Genomic DNA, 18,529 nt, shown 5'->3' with positions numbered 1-18,529 from the left:
TCTTTTTGGCTTTGAAAATTTGTAGTTCTAAAAAAGTTGAAGAGAAGACCTTCTCTTCTTTATAAATTAGATGATGGCTCTTCTGCCCAAAGCACAAAAAAATTTTCTAACCAAAGTAGCTTCTTTGCACATATGTTGCAAAATAATTGTTTTTCTAAATATGCTGCACTCTCCCTTTTTTACTGCTAACAAAATCCCAGTGCTTAGAGCCCAAGGATATTTTCATTAATAACTCATAAAAAGCACAGTCAGACTCCTGGGAAAAGCAAAGCATGTTTTCTAATATAAATAAATAGTTTGATTTTTGCATGTCTTACACTTGCAGTGAGGTTCTGTAAACAATACAAATTATAATCAGTAGGTGAGAAAGTTATGAACAAAGAAATAAAGATTTGCATGGAATTTGCTCATAAATAACTTTCATTAAGAAATAAATGGATGTTTGGAGAGTGTATCATTGCAATGCTGTTATATTCAATGCCACAATAAGCCATCATGTAGTAAGTGTTTCATCTCTATTTTTTTTAAACATATCACAATGAAAATGTACAAAAATACTTCATATAAAAGATTAAATATTCAGTAGTGAAAAGCTTTTTATTTCCCTTGACCTTCATGCAAGCCACCTAGAGCTGTACTGCTCCAAAAGTCATCATTTAGCCAACAGTTAAAGACAGAGGTGTGAGAGCATCAGCCTGTTCTCTCTTCGTATTATGAATAATATAAAGGAGCAGCCTTTTTGTTTAGTTCACAAACCACAAAACTATGTATTGTGTATGCAAAATATAACAAATTTGGCTGACATTAACAGCACTGCACAGGACCAAAGCTGACACAATTTCTGCAACTTTACAAAATATCACTGCAAATGCCACAGAGGAGTTAGTGGGGATGGATATTAGATCACACAGAAAAAAAAAAAAGAAAAAAAAGTCAGAGAGCCAGTGAGCCACCTGGCAAACACAAAACATATTAAGCTAGAACTTTGGTTCCAGTGCACACTTCTATGGAAATTTGTGCACAAAATTATACCAGCACAAGCTGCAAAACACTCAACCACTACTCACAATGTCAGCTGCCGTGCATTTCTTCCACACAGACGAGGACAGAAGCACATCATTTTAATGGAAAATGTAAACTCAACACATTCGCTGGCAGTCCTTCAAGAAATAATGCTAACGTGGCAATATAAATCAAGGAATATCTCAAATTGGAAGGGACTATTGAGTCCAACCCCAGGCTCCACACAGCACCATGCAAACCCAAATCCCGTGTGTGAGGGCAGTGCACAAATGCTCCCTGGGGAGCTGTGCAATGCCTACTTTGCCCAGACCCTTTCCTTAAGCCCCCGATCCTCCCCTGATGCAGCTCCATGCCGTTCCCTCAGGCCCTGTCGCTGTCACAGAGCAGGGCTCAGCACTGCCCTTCCTTCTCTTTGAGAAGCTGCAGCCGCCATCAGGCTTCCCCTCCCCAGTCTTGCTGCCCAGAGGCAGCAGAAGAGACCAATCAAGGCAACTCCTCTATAAGAATAGGAGAATTAAAAATTGCTAAACCGACTTTGAGAGCTATTTGGGAGAGCCATCATTCCTATGCTAATCACAGGAAAAAAACACTGTTCAACTGTAGCAAAATTAACAAAAATCATATCCCTTCAAGTTCGTTGCACTTCTGTATCTACTCTGTCCTTTGTTTGTAGCCCAGTGAATGCAGTACTTTTGCACTGCTGATAGCATTATGTTTGTACTGGTCTAACAGTGTCAGGTCTTACTGTACAGTGCCAGGCTAAATCTGGTCTAAACCATTTAAGCTTGCCTGGCTGCGACAGCAGCTATTTCACAAGCAAATAAGCATGACCTCAGTTTGGTTTAGCTCTCTTCAGTTTGCAGTGATAACATGTAGTTATTTTGTGTGGACTGAGCCATCCATGACTGTACAGCAAAATGTGGTGCAGCATGAGCAATGGCAAGGTGGTGCCAGAGGTCCCAGAATTGAATTGCAGATCACAGTGGTCAATCCAGGGTCAGTAGGGCATCCTGGGGTTGTTCGGGTAAGAATAATTGCAAAGAATAAGAAAGTAAACAATTACTGAAACCAGTGGGAAAAGCAAAACAGCATATAGGCAGACTTTGCTAATAAAACCTACAAAAATAAAATTAGATAGACCCAAGGCCAAGAAGGACATTGTGCCAAAATCAGTGCCTTCTTCCTGCTTTGAAAGAGGAGGAGGCTCTATAGCCTATAGCTGCTATAGCATAATATGCATGTTCCAGCTGGAAACCCAAGATGCTGGGTGAACCTTCAGCTCATGCTGAAGCTATGAACCTTGGGACTCAGAAAGCATCTGAAGGGCAAGCATACTGGCAGAGAGATATGGCAGATACAAGCAATGTCTTGAGTGTGCAGTTCTAGCTGAGCTAAGTAGTTTTGCTTTTTAAATGCAGGCTACAGGCATTTTAACTGGCACATGTGTTCTACAGATAGCAATATTATTTTACATTACGGCAGATTTGCACGCACAGACACCTCAATCTCATGTACTTTCTCAAGTACTTCATTTTTCTTTCTGATATCAAGGAGGTTGAGTGTTTCAACAGGGACAGTATATTTGATTTAGTCACTTTCTAATAAGCATGCTGAAATAGGATGCATGCAATAAACTCTGAATCAATACCATAATTGTATAATACATTCAGAAATAGAGTCATTTCATATCCAGTGTTTTCTACTCTTGTTGTTTGTATTGAAATTTGACTTGCATCCATGTATTGTAAAGAAGAAAGAAAATGTTTCTAAATGAAAGAGATTTTCCAAGGCTCCTTAACTTTTAACAACATTTAGAAATGCTTACATTTTAGTGCTCTTGCAATCAAAATAAACATACCTCTTAAGCATTAAAAAAATAAAAGTGCTGCCTGTATGTTGGACCATTAGAGGTCTAACTTCTGGGTAATGACATCTCATCTTCATTTATCATTTTCTAAAGGCATTGTGACCTATTCAAAGGCATCAAGTAAATGTTATCCTCAGTGTTATAGATCGTTCAAGGACTTGAGGACTACGAGTAAAACATGTACATCATTGCAACAGTTAATGACAGTTTTAAATTCAACCTCAACGGTTTCTTGTCCCATCAGCTGAGAAAGATTAACTCAGTTGCTGTTAATCCAGGAATAACTGTAATCAATGCAAAAGGTATAATTAATAATTAAGTATCTTCATTATTGTTCTGGTGATTATGTGTAACAGCAAATCATGTTCCCCAGGGAGTAGAAATGGTGCACTCTCTGCAATGGAGCACACCAGATGTTCAGACTAGAAATATTTGAGGAGGGATGGTTTTCTTCCTACGTATATCTATGTTCCTTAAACTTTATGGACAAATATTTTGTTCTTAATTACAGCACAGATAGGTGTGGTTCCCCTCATGCTACCGCAGAAATGTTATGAATCCAATGACATGAATGTCTGAATAATCCCTAAACTTTAAGAATAAATTGACCAATTTTTCCTTTATCCTTTTCATCTCATATTATTGCCCTTCTTCTTAAAACACAAGGCATTTTTGTCTCCCATTGTCATTTCCTCATTACTTACATGTCAGCACATGTCAATTTACTTGGAGCTCTAATGCTATACATGCAGATTCCTGACATTAAATGTTTTTGGGTGATAGAGCTGTTGACTATACATATATATATTTTATTTTAAACTCACAAGTTTCCCTTTGTTACTCCCCACATTTTTCATTGTGGTGTGTTCTCAGCAAGTACCTCATCATTCTGTGATGCACTGTTTTTACGAATCGAGTTCAAGGTTGCCACTTGATGGCCACCTATTCATTAGACAGAACCTCCAAAAGCACAGGAGGTTAAGCCATGTAGCAACCCACACAATGTTCTGAAGCTGAAAAGTTATGAGGGCTGACCCTTTGTTCTACCCTTCAAATAAATACAAGCACGGGAACAGAATGACTGGTGGCTGCAACTCAAATTGTGATTGTCACCAATGTTGTGAACTTCAAATGTTTATGTTGACTCCTCTTCCAACAACATATGGATAGAAAAATCCTGGTAATCAGCTTCTCTAATTCTGTGTTATTTACCTGTTGAGCCTGGAATTGCTGACATAGAAGAAAATTAAAATAATAAACCTGGGCATAATGTGGTTACACTTTATGGTAATGTCCATTACTCTAATTAATGTTAGGACTGTTAAAAAGTCATTTTAATTATATTACACATGCAAACACACACAGATGGAAAACTCAAAGGAAATTTACACCAGTTTAGCTATTTACCAAGTAAACTTGGTAGTGAGTGGAGATATTGAATATGCCTGTAACAGAATATTTTATGACAATGGCACAAACCTGTCATAAAATTTTCTGAAAAATGACCCAGTATAACTGCATTATCATATGATTGAGAAAGTTAAGGAATACATTTTTTTGATGTAGCTCATTGCAAAGCAAAAAAAAAAAAAAAAAATTCTTATTGAATTCCAATGTTCTCAAGGATATCAGTATTTACAGTAAATGCTTTCCATAACAATGCCTGGCTTTTCTGTAACAGGGAATAATCACAGAAACTGAGCTATGTTTGTATAATTTGTTCCCATGATAAATAGAATGTCAGTTTAAGCCCCACAAGCTTTAGTAATCATACAATTTACACAGAATATAGCTATTTTTGAGATCTACCTTGCTTTCACAGCACTCTGAATTCTAGCTGCAAGGAGACTGCTATGTTATGAATAGAAATTAATGTCCGAACTTGTGTACAGAGTATCGATTGCTGACAAATATCATCATTTAAGAAGTCACACTGATGACCAGTATACTGCTTTCTGCACCCTCACAAGTTACTTGCTGAAAGTCTGACTGTTCAAGAAATATCAGTCAAATTTATTCTGAATTATTAAATACTGAAAAATTCCAAAAGTCCATATTTTGGCAACTGACCATAATTCTAACTGTATTTACATTAGCTCCCACTGAATTCAGTCAATCTTTGCTAACAGACACCAGTAAGCCATGGAAGAGCAGATAAGTCATGTATCAGCACAGGAGATAAAGGGGAAATTCTCCAGAATCTCAGCTCTGACTCACATTTGGCTGAAGGACAAGAAAATCCTGAAATAAATAGCACTGCACTTTACACCATCATATGGTCTGCATTCAGAGAAATAAGAAAAGAAGAGGTTCTAGACGTTTTTTTCCATTTTCCAGTACTACTTTTCACCTTTCTCTGCTTTGCTTCTGCACTAGCATTAACACATCTATGTGCTGATCAAGCAAATGAACTGATCTAACTGAAAAAGAACCTGGAAAGATTGTAGAGTAGATGTTAGTGTCCAACTTGAAGCAAAAAGTGAGAACAAATCATTGCTGGGAGAATCATCCATCCGATTTCAGTGAATGCACAAATTTATGATCAAGTATTGTGACCTTGAGTGTTACTGGAACATACAGCTCAGAGGTTATTTGGAGAAAAAGAAAAGGAAACAATAACAAAAATGGAAAATGAAAAAGGAAATGTGAAAGGAAGAGAAAGAACAAGACAGAGAAATAAAGGAGGAAATAATGGTTAGGATTCATAATGAGCTTTCAAAAAATCTGCCAAAAACTTCTGACAGTGAAGAACTGTCACAGCAGGAATCTCACTCGCAGCAGTAATACCTCTGCAACATGACATGAATCTATGGTGTTAAATCTCATCTGCACTGTTCTTTGGCTTGTTTGTAGACTGTCTAGTTTTCCTTCTCTGAAAATAATTGATTACAGGACAATGGGGTATCAGTTTCCCTTGAACAAAAGTGGAATAAGCATCTTCTTAATTGAGCATGAGGAGAAGGCTTTAAAAATTACATAATGCTAGAAGACCCCAATCACTTCCTTAAATTGGATTACAGTTAAAGTATGTAATTCCACTGCAGTGTTTTGAAGATGTTCTTACGAATCAATAACCTTTTTTCATCACTGCTTGAATCTGAACACAACTTACTTTAGCCTCATAGAAACAATTCAGAGAGAAAAGCACTTTAGAATACATGTTCCCTTTATTCTTATCTGATCGTTTTCTTATCAAAATTCCAGAGGAAAAAAAAAAAAAAATAAAATAATGGATTTCCTGCTCTCTTACTACACAAATATGTAGAAATATTTTTGTTAGAGAGCGGAGCAATTTTTATATCTCTTTTCATAGATTTTTAGAAGTGACATGTAAGCATGAGCACAGTAATTTAGGCAACATGTCTTTGGAACTGCTCCCCACAATTGCTCTACTTATGCTCAAATTAGTGCATAATTTCACATCTTAGCTAGTAACTGCAGTAGGTTTTCCCAAGGGAAATTCTACACAGCAGTGTCATTCATGCTTTCAAATCCTGACAGGGATTTACCTCTACAGTACTACAACAAACATAAATCTTTTCATGACAGTTTATTATACACAGGCAGAAAAAGAGGCAATATCACTTTAGTTTCTGTATAAAAGACAGGGTACCAATCAAGGCCAGCATTGAAATCCAGCCTCACGAACTCCAGCATTATTTAATCAAAAGTGGAATATTTGTTTGCTGTGTCATGAAAAACAGAAATCTCTATAGAGGTTATTTACCCATCTGGATAAAAAAAGACCCTAAAACTCAAAGTTGTCTTCAGTTTAGAATATACATACGAATAAAAATTGATAGTACCATGTCATTGCTGTGGCAAGAGAGGGATCTGTGTTTGCATGATGCATATGAGCATGATCTAGCTTTGTTATAGAAAATAAAGTTCTCACCTTTGTTTTCCCATGTTGGGAATATTATTTCAGTTTCTATTGTGTTGGTCACAAAAGTCTAACTGACAATTTTGAAACAGAATTTTCTCACTATGAGCAGGGAGTTGAGGCTTATGTTATTCAAAAGTGATGATAAACCAGGCATTTAAGATTCACATTTTAGAGAACAGTATGTGCTCTTGATGATGTTTATAGCAAATCCTTAGCTGATCTTAACAGAAATATTGTGATGAAAAGGGAAAAATAAAAGCTATGTAGTACAGCATACAATCTGTTAATTACATTGTGTAGCCACTAATAAGTTGATAATGGCAACCTAATTTTCATCTGTATCATTACAATGGCACACCACAAATTCTGTGAGACCCTTTGGAATCAGAACCTTAAAGTCCTCCAGGAATCACTAAGTTAGGTTTTGATTTCAATGGTACTACAGTGACAGTAACAGTACAGTAACAGCTGAGTTTCTGTCTCATTTTCTTTTGTAATCTAGTTGTGTCTGCAATTAGCATTTTAATTAATTACGTCTTAAAGAGTCACGTTGATTTTTTTTTTGCAAATTTCTGCTGCTAATAAAGATTAATGCAATTATCACTTTCACCTCTGGATTTCTAGGAATATTGCTTATCTCTAATAACACTAGGATTCAAAATCCATCCCAGATTTTTTCACAACCTTTCTTTAAGAGGGGAGCCCAGAGACTACCATTTAATGTTTTGAAAATCTATTAGTGAGCCTATTAATTGTGTGGTATAGAGCACAATAATAAGTTGTGGTATAGAGCAACTCAAATAATTTGTATATCTCTTGCATCTTTTCAAATAACAATATGAGTATTTTCTATTCCCATCTCAAAAATAGGATGAAAAGAGAACCTAAAGATTTATAAATTTCTTAGTCTGATAAAAACATAAAGTAAAATAAAACCATCACATTGAAATTCTTTATTGTAATACTTAATTACATTAGATACAAGAGTTTACAGGTTTTACATTAGTATCTATTACTATAAGACCATGGTTCTTGCACATGTAGGCCGCTCTGTATTATGTATGTACAGTCAAGGCGCCAAGATATATTGAACACTTTTGCATTGCAGAGAAATATTTAAGATTTTTGTGTTTTTCAGTAGTTTTGTAAAATTCAACTTTCATAACCAACAGACCACAGTTCCGTCCCCTAAGGGTAGTTAGGTATCTGCATGGCACACAGCACATAAATAAATCCACTACAAACAAACAAAAGCATTGTCACACCTATATTTACATGCTTCCTATAGGACCAAGCTAAACTGTGAGTCTGAAATCACTCATGGTGACTGCTTTTGTGGTTCTCTAGCATGGAGAAAAACAAGAACAAAACACAATTCCTTAGGCTGACGCCTGTGTTAAACATACACAGCTTTTTAATCAGCAAAGATTCATCTATCTCTGGTACCTTCTCAAAAACCTATGAAACTTTTGTCTACCTGATTTATTAAAAATATGCTTCTTCTGTTGTATTGTGCCATGCTGTCTGATTAAAAGGACTGTTCCTAACCTTTTACTCTGCGCACCGGATCTTTCTCTAGAAATAAGAGGAATAATTATTCACTTCTGGAAACAGAAAAAAAAAAAGAAAATGAAAGTCTTAGAAACAGTTGCTCACTTGGACCATATAAATGAATGTGACAGGCAGAAGTTGATGAATGTGTTGTCAGACATGAGTTGGCTAATGGTGCATATACTCCCTAGGTAATAAAAGGTAGTTTATAAAACCGAAGGACAATTTAATTCCTTTGGACTTGGGGCAGTTGGCAGACTATTTTATTTTTATTTACACAATGCTCAGGACATGTCTCTGAGCTTGAAAAGTGGGGAAATTATTAATGGAAATGTGAGACTCAGTTCACTGAAAGACACTTCTGCTATGCTTGCCAGAGTTGGAACATCAGCTGTCCTCAGCCTTGCTCAAACCAAACTTCAGTATAGTTAAGGACAACTTTATTTCCAGTACATTCCTCCATTCTCTCTGATATTCCCTTAAATACCTTTTTTTGTTTTAGGGATGTAAGTGAATAATTTATTTTTACAAAGAGCAGTTGGGGTGATGTGATGGAGGGATTGTTTGCATAACATCCATATATTATTATCCAGCAAACAAATATGACTTCTAGCACGTCATCATCCTACAGAGGCTGTTAGACATTTCTGGGATTTAGGAGCTCTGCATTGACAGTTAAGTCATGTTTGCTTCACATAGCCGGATGATCATCTTCAAAAGGCAGAAGTAGTTACAAAACTGAAACTGTGTGGCCTTTGATAGGTAATAACCTCACAAACATCCGTGTGTCTGTAGAAGACTCATCTGATGAAGTCTAGGCAGACAGTGAAAATGGGCTTTCAGAAATGATTGATTGTTTCCACTGACAGAACATAGAGCTTAGACAGCCCTGCTCATCTCAAGATGTTTATTCATGTGTTCAAAGCTGGCTGTAAGCAATCTGTAGAATAGATTCATAGAATCATTATGGTTGGAAAAGATCTAAGAACATCTAGGTAAGTTTGGCAGTGGAGCAAAACCAGACTTTATCAAATTGGAATTTCTGCCATAAATACTTCTGCCATATTTCACAGAAGAGCCAAGCAGGTCCCCCACAACAACAGTCACCTGATATAGCATCACAGAGCAGAGCATTTGGTGTCTCTGCTGATTTATAATGGTTTATAATTCTGTTGATAAAAAGTTCTTAGGACCAGAGGGAATGGTTTCAAGCTACGGCAGGGGAGATTCAGGCTGGGCATGAGGAAGTATTACTTTTCAGAAAGGGTGGTCAGGCACTGGAATGGACTGCCCAGGGAGGTGGTGGAGTCACCGAGCCTGGGGGTGTTCAAGGAAAGGCTGGATGTTGTGTTGAGGGACATGGTTTAGTGGGAGCTATTGGGAATAGGTGAACGGTTGGACTGGGTGATCTTGAAGGTCTTTTCCAACCTTGGTGATTCTATGATTCTATGATTCTTAGTATATGATTTGATGACTTTATACCTAAGCCTTGCTGAGGCTCACACTGAGTCACACTGGAATGCAGTTCTACAGTATGTAATGCAAGGAGTGCTTATCAGTGACAGAAGATCTCACATTCATAAGGTTCCGTGGATTTTTGATTAAGATAAGCTTATCAAAATGCTGCCACATCAGCTGCTGTAGGAGCTGATTTCCTGATAACTTCCCTGATGTCATGCCTAAACTTACTTTTTTGAATTCCGTATGAAAACTGTTCTCTTATGCTTCATTTAATCTAAAGCTGCAGAGTTAAGTTCTCCTTTTTTACACTGAGACAAATCCTTAGTAATGAAACCAGCTTTTCTTAAATTCTTTTGTTTAAGGCAAATGTTCTGTAAATAATACTTATGTTTGTATTTATAAAGAATTTAAATACAATCTTTCTTTAAAATGTTCAGTGTTCTCTTTCTTTTCCTCCCTAAACCCTTTACATTGAAAGAGCTGGAGTTTTGTTTCGTTTTTTGAGTTGCTAGAAGGTGAAATAAAGTCAATAACAACAACAACCACCAAAAATCTTGCAGGTATCTATTAGGCAGCCAACAGGAAGAGCAGGAGCTCTTAATCACTTCTATGATGAACAGGGCAGGGCATAACCTTCAGCATATGACTTTAAGGTTTGACATTAGGAAACATTTAGTAACTTTCAAAACAATAAAGTGTTCAGAGATATTTTCATGGGAGGTTGTGGATTCTCCATGAGGAGTGTCATTCAAAATGACAATGTGATAGCTGACTTGACTGTTTAGCAGTAGCTCCTACTTCCCTTTTCTAGTTCTTCCTCTATCATCTTTCCTATCCCATAAATATAAATCCACTAACTCCAAATCCAGGGATTAGTTCCTCTGTTCTCTGTTTGCACAAGTATTTTTAGGGTGAATATTCTCTCTGTTGGTTAACTTAGTTGAGATGTCTAACATTATTTTTTTTATCCAGATCAAGTTTTTAATTAGAACACAATGCAGGATCCTTGATTTCACCAGAACTGGGGTTCTGGCATTATAGTCTTTGGAGTGATCACTGTCTGTGTACAACTCAGTTGCAGTATGACTTGGAATTTAGTATTCAATCAAGAAATAATGTTTAGCTCTGAGCACTTTCCTATCTAGCAAGTTTATGTTAACAAGACTTTTTTCTCCATTTCTCACAGCTTTATTGAATAAAGGCAAGGTTTAATCATAAATGACACATTTAAGCAAACTAGTTCTCAAATTGCATTGAAAACAGCTGAAGTTTAAGGGAGAGCCCAGAGAATTTTCTTCAAGGCCACTTTCTTATTCTCAGGGGCTGCATTTAGATCTGGAGCTTGATTTTGGCTTCAGCTTGCCAAGGCCCATACTTTATCCTGACACCACTATGCTGACCCAAACTTGGTACTGCTTCATCAATGTGAATTTGTCTGATGTTCACTGAACACTTGGCTGAACTCTGCTGCTCTCAGGAGAAGTGATCTGCTCTCATTCATGTGCAGGACTGCATCCTGGTCAACAAGGATACAGCTACTCTGCTGAATTTATTCTCAGCCAGGCTCCTGGTAGAAATGGTTGGAGATGCATTCTTTGCTGATTTTGTTTTTCATGGATGTTTCATACTGTTAGAATGACAAGAATGCTGAATTTTTCCTGTAAGGTTTACACATGAGTGTGTGGAGCTCCTTCTAGAATCTATACTGGTCATTTTGCTTAGCCCCTGTATCACCTTTAAAAGTCACTGTGTCTGCAACTGTCCAAGGACTTACTTACTCACACAGCTCTTCGTGCGTATCTGCTAGCTTGGTCACTGTTATGCTTCAGCAGCAGAGACTTCAGCCAGGGCTTGGCTCTCTATAATTCTGCAAACCTTGCTATTTGCTCTTTGGATTGCACAGTAGATATAGCCTCCATTCAGCCTTAGAAAAGCTGAATAATAAATAGGTCACAGTCTTCTATGTCAACGACTCATCTGAATCCTTGCTCAAGCAGAAAAATACATATCAAGACTGAAAAGCTTAAAAGTGAAGTGAAACGTATTCAGATTTGAAAGAAAGGTCAGTCTCTATGCAAGAAAGCTGTTAGGTATTAAAATATATTACCCACAGTATTTTTCCACAGAGTTTTTTCCTCTCTTGGAAATGCTGTGCTGTGTAATGCCTACTACCAGTTGGCTGTACTAGATGATGCAAATGATATATATATATATATATATATTTACAATTCAGGGGTTTTATAATATGGGTAAAGGAATTTCTCAAGCTATGTGGTTCTATGACCCCTATTATGAAGCAACAACTGGACCTACTTAATGCTGTAAATTGTCCTGAGCGGAGACTTCAATCACATTTTGCTGTTTTAGGCTGTTTTACAGCCCAGTTGGTACATAAATGTGGCTTCCCTGTGCTATGACTGATAGAAAACAAAAATCATTATTTATTTTTAACTATTCTTTATTCCTACAGAAATATGAGGGAAAAATAAGTAAAGGTACAGGTATAAAAACGCAAAAGAGCAATAGTGAAAAATGAAGGGATGAGCATTCAACTCCTCTTTTCTTCTTACTCCTCTCATCTCTGCACTGCCTCTCTCTGTTGCTTCATCTTCTGGATCACCAAGGTCCCATCTCTGCAAATGAGATTAAGGCCCATTTTTGTCTGCAGAGAACGTCACAAGCTCTCACCAAGATGTGCCAGATACACTTGCAGAATGAGGATGTCCACCCAGAGGGAAGATAGATGAGTAGTCAACATGCAGAGGGAGAAGTCCTGACAGCTAGTTCCCCTTCTTGCCAGGAAGAGGCTCAGTAAGTATACACCATCGCTGCACCTGCAGAATTTTCTGAAATTAGAAAGTTTTATTCTCAGTTTAAATGGTCAGATATTTAAGCCTGTTTAGAGAGCTCTGACATCTCACACTCTTTTGTCCCTCAGTCCTGTTAAACCTCTTCGCAGAGCCTTTCAGACAGGCCAGCATCTCTGTTTAAGATGTCTCCTTTCATTGGGAGGAAATTTTTATATGGCCAAGGTGTAGAAGAGAGGGGCAAATATTCTACCATTTCTGACTGCTAAGTTCAGGATGAAACACAGGGTGTGAATAATCAAAGCTCTGGATTTTGTAGATTATCAATGCATTTACACTGCTTTGTCACAAATGATGAGTACAGCAGATTCAGATTACCCTACTCCTGTGAGTATGCAGGGGATAGAACATTGAGAAATGCTAATGAAGTATCATTTATTATAATTAATAACATTTAGTGACTGGCTGTTATGAAAATATCCCATTGCTTGAGGAACCTGCACGTCCCCTCCCTAACAAATTTTCTTAAAGGTATTTTCTTTAATAGTCTTTTAGGTGGTAAACTTTTATCTGAAGATTTCACATTAATTTTTATGTCTCCATTGCTTCTCATATTGACCATGCATCAGTAATAAACTAAGGTTGTTTTTCCATAATATGAATCATTCCTGAATTGCTGTGCTATGCCAAGCTATGTGTAGGAAAGACACAGTTCAGAAGCTCAAGCTCTTCTGGCTGATCTAGTAGCTTTCCACATTCACTTGAAAGCTCTTTCTCCTACAAAGAAAAAAAAATAGGCAATATGTAGATCATTTTATGCCTTAGATAATATTTGGGAACAGTTAAGTTAGTGCTTGAAGAACTGCTGATGCAGATCTAGTCTGGGAATATACTCCATGACTCAGTAAAAGGACTTTTTTATACTTACTATGCAAGTTTCAGTTCTGGATTCAAACCATCTGTATTCTAGAAAAAGCAAAGTTAAGACTCATTCAAACTCAAACTTCATGCCTTGGAATTTTTTTCTTATAGGTTCAGATCTTCTCCAAAAATATGTATCAAAATAGCTCTTAACAGTCTGCACTGAAATTTCTGCAATATGTGCCAGAAATCTTCTCTTGCAAATGCCAACGACTATTTTCTAAACATCTTTTACTAAACACGGTGCTTTTGACATGATATAGGAAAGGAGTAATTTTTAATGGCAATAGAACAACCGTGTAAGCAAGTTTAAGGTTTCAGCCAAGCTACCACTGTCTTGATTTCTTGCAAGTTATTATGATTCTGCTGATGTCAGCTAGTTTTCTCTTTGACTATGACAAACTACACCTTAGAAGCACAAGCACTCTCAAGAACACCAGAGTGGTATGTGATGGGAGGAAACCAATTCATTAACATGGAAGCAGTTCTCTACCATGATATGATATGCAACTGATAAGTCATTGTTTTTCACTGGGATACAGTTGTTCTCTATCCGCATTTAGTTCACATTATCTGGTAAATAACAATCTAAAGCCACAGAGTGAGTTAGCAAATATTCCTTAAGCCACATTTAAGCTACTGAATCTTAATTCTCCATGTTTCATGGTCAGTTTTTCACCAAAACAAAGAGCTTAGACTGAAGTAAAATATAAGAATCATCATATTAAGCAGCTCCTAAACATGGAATGTTTAACCATGTCTAACATGTTTACAATGTTAGACTAACTAACAAAATGTTTAACAATGTCTAACCATGAAACATGGAAATCATACAGATGAGAGATCAGTTACCAAAAAGTATTCTTACATTGTTACCAGAAACTGAGATATAATAGAAATACTTGGTTGATTTATTTCTTTCAAAAAAAAAGGGGGCGTGGGGGAGGAAAGAAGCTATAAAACACTATCCAGGTTATCATTGGCTAGAGCAGAGAATAATGTAACTTCACCTTTTGAATCTATATTTCTTAGTACGCCAATAACTGGAGCACCATGTGGAACTTATCTGTCAGATATTTTTCTACTAAAAAACATGGAATCCTTAATATAAAAAGATTTTGCATGGAAGTGTCCAAAGCAGTGAGTTTCCTATTTCAACATTATTTAACAGCATATACCAATATTTCCAAACTCCAAGCTTTCTAGTTCAGAATGGCTGACTCTAAACATGTGGGTTTTTTTTTTTTTTTCTGTTGTTGTTGCTTTATATTTTAATAAAGAGACAATAATGGGTGCAGCACAGCTATTTTTCATTTTATTGGGGATTGTTTAAATTTGTGCCTGCAGGGCACTAATTGGGAATTGAGAAATCTATCAAATATCTAAGATTTCCTTGGGACATGATTTTGTTCCCACAGCTCTTACCAGACTCCCCTGGCTCACAGGCTGGACACAAGGACTTACTCCCTACCAAGAACCTGAGCTTGGGAGCTGACAAAGAATGCTGTATGGTAGTATGGTACTAGTCCTGCCGCCTCTGATTGCCCCAAAATATATTCTTCTATGCCAAGGAACACCTGAGCCTGGATGCAGTATATTGTCTAGATGGTTGCAATGAGAATTCAAGTATTTGCTGCCTGGGCTCTACTTCATTCTTTTCATTGGAACATTTGCAGTTTCGCCTCCAGCTCTTCCCCTCTCCTCCACAAAAGCTAGCAGTAGTAACTGTTCCTGGCTGACCAACCCATGCTGCCCCTGTTACCACCACACGAAACAGTGGAGGGAATCTAGGTCAGAGGGATAGCAGAGAATAAAGACAACAGTTTCCAGTATCAGGCCTTGACATTAATTGGCAGAGCACGATAATAACCACAGCTCAGAAAACACATTTAGCAAATAATTAGCAGCGGTGTATCTTGTACTGTGTTTTCTTCTTCCCCTATATTCAGCACTAGTGAGGCCGCACCTCGAGTACTGTGTCCAGTTTTGGGCCCCTCACTGCAAGAAAGATATTGAGGCCCTGGAACGTGTTCAAAGGAGGGCAACAAAGCTGGTGAGGGGTCTGGAACACAGGCCATATGAGGAGAGGCTGAAGGAGCTGGGAATGTTCAGCCTGGAGAAGAGGAGGCTCAGGGGAGACCTCATTGCTCTCTATAACTTCCTGAAGGGAGGTTGTAGTGAGCTGGGGGTCGGCCTCTTCTCTCGTGTCATTAGTGATAGGACCAGAGGGAATGGTTTCAAGCTACGGCAGGGGAGATTCAGGCTGGGCATGAGGAAGTATTACTTTTCAGAAAGGGTGGTCAGGCACTGGAATGGACTGCCCAGGGAGGTGGTGGAGTCACCGAGCCTGGGGGTGTTCAAGGAAAGGCTGGATGTTGTGTTGAGGGACATGGTTTAGTGGGAGCTATTGGGAAGAGGTGAACGGTTGGACTGGATGATCTTGAAGGTCTTTTCCAGCCTTGGTGATTCTATGACTCTATGATTCTATGATTCTTCTGCTTGGAAAATTGTTCAGGGATTTCATGCAAAAATGCTTTACCTCCATTTTCATGCTACTTTTACATTTATAATCAGCGTTCTTACAATAATGTACTGTGAATGTCTCAACTGCTTTAATGAGAAATAAATGCATTCAACAAATAGAGAGAATGAGGGTGTTACAGCTCCATGACTTGGCTTTTTTCTTAACCAGTGCACTTAAAAGAGAATCCTGAATATCTTCTTGCCTGCAACATTTTCATTTACAATTTATATTCATAAACATCATTGGCAAAGACAACTTATGATTAAATTACTACTGGGAAATATTACCCCATTTTTAAAAGGTGACTGAAACAGCTCATATCATTGCACAACTTTGGCAAATGAGCCCATAAGGAAGTTCTGAATCACCTGAATTCCAGTAATTCATCTATCTGCTGAGAGCAATCTGGCTTCTTAAATAGGGTGCTGGCAATGGGACATCGCAAGAAGAACCTTGCCACGCTCAGAACTGTTCAAGGCACCCTCCAATTCATTCTCCTTTCTTGTTGTAGTTTCTTTTCCAAAATCAAGACATGAGGAAAGACAAGAAACTGTTATTTCGTCCTCTTTCTTTCCTAGAGATTCTTCATACTCCAAAATGTTTTTTTAAAGTATTTCACTGCCAGTAGTTAATGGTTCACATCTCAAACAGGAAATGAAGTTAATCATTTCAAAAATTCTTTCATCATTCTTAAATAATGAATTATTCACGAACTCTTGCAATTAGTACTAATTGGTCTCAAAGGACTTTATTGGGTTTACTATCAAGCACACTCACAACATTCCAGGTACTTCTGCTTGTGCTTTGCTTTTGTGCACCTTCTGTAAACTGTTCTTGAGCATATGGCATTCAGCAAGTATATAAACCTTTTTTTAAAGTGCAGACATTAGTATTTTCTGTAAGTACGAGGTATACTCTACCTGTTCTTTCTGATTCTAGTAAATTTTTCTGCTAACTTCTGAAAATACGTATTTGAATCTGAGAGAATAAATGACCTGCTGTCTCTGTCAGATTTTTTAAAAGCAGTGCCTTAGGCAGAGGAGAAACTACACCATTTCTGTCACCACCATTCAGTGTCCAGATAAATTTGTTAATGACAGCAAATCTCAATAGACTAACCTGAATCTGCTTTATGAGGTACACCATTTCATTAGATCTTCAGCTTTGTGAACCAAACCTTCTCCATAAAAATAAGTAGCAATTTACTTATAAACCAATAGTTTAGAAATTCTCCTCTTATATAGCACATAGACTTTTTTTACTATGTTAATTTGAAAAAACGTTATGTAATATTTTCTTCCTGGAAAAAAAAAAAAAGGTAAGTGGATGCAGCAGCACTTTCTCACTGACTCTCACAGATCTGACAAGTGCTAAAATTATCCAAAGATGGATGGTTCCCTTCACTCTCTCTTGTAGTCAATGGAAAGAGACAGAATATTTAAAAAATCCAATTAATTGTCTGCACTCAGCCTGACCGCTTGGATATATTCTTTTTTTTCTATTAACTATAAAGGAAATCCATGAAAAATAATATCTCTATGACGAAAGCAGCAAATGAGTTTTTTTTTTTCTTATCTGCTTAAATAAAATACAAAAGGGTTGAAAAATACAAACTTGGTTATTGCAGAGCAATAATGCTCAGCAAGTCACTCAAACATGTCCTGCAAATTGAACAGGAAAGAAACAAGCATCCAGACATTTATTTACTGTGAATTAAAGAGGGATTAAACTTAAATTAAATATGAAAGTTTTACTATTTTAAAATTCCACTTCAAAAACATCTTTCATATCCAAGGGATCAGAAAAGATTTTTCACTAAGCAAAAGCCAATGATACTATTGTTTTGTGAGGACTGAAAATGATTATACTCAGAAAACCTCCCTTCCACCTATTTTTAGAGTTTCCAATCATCATTTTTAACCTCACAAATAGTATGGAAGCTTTTATAGTTTGTTGTTTTCTATCAGCAGCACGAGTACAAGCAAACATATGCTGTCCTCCACAAAGCTGATTACTAAATTCCAGGTGGTGACCAACCTGGGGGCACCATAAAGTCCTGGTGCTGAAAGCATTTGTTGTCTTCAGCAGTTACAGAAAACAGCTTTTCAGTTCTACAAAGCAAATAGCTCTTGCATTTTCAACCTTTTTTTGCACTGCTCTGCCTTTCTTCATCATGTGCAGGGCAGTAAAGTCAAGAAAGAAGAAATATGCTATCCTGAAGAAAAAGAAGAGGAAAGTCATTCTCCTGTGGTTTCCTGTACCCTCCTGACATCAATTTAGCCTGTGATAAAAACTACTTTGTGAGGTCTCTCTGGTCATCTATCAGGAAAAAAGAAAAAAAAAAAAAGGAAAAGAAAAAAAATTCCTTCTCTCAGTGCTGCTGAGTTCAGTTCATGGTAAATCCATGATATTATATATATAAATATATACTATACACATAGTATATAAAAAGATTATTATTATTTCTTTTAACATAAAGCTCCGATTAC

The sequence above is a fragment of the Lagopus leucura genome, unplaced genomic scaffold, assembly GCF_019238085.1.
Source record: "Lagopus leucura isolate 7727_CA_CO unplaced genomic scaffold, USGS_WTPT01 Super-Scaffold_810, whole genome shotgun sequence".
Lineage (NCBI taxonomy): Eukaryota > Metazoa > Chordata > Aves > Galliformes > Phasianidae > Lagopus > Lagopus leucura.
Note: the sequence above shows the minus strand (reverse complement) of the source record.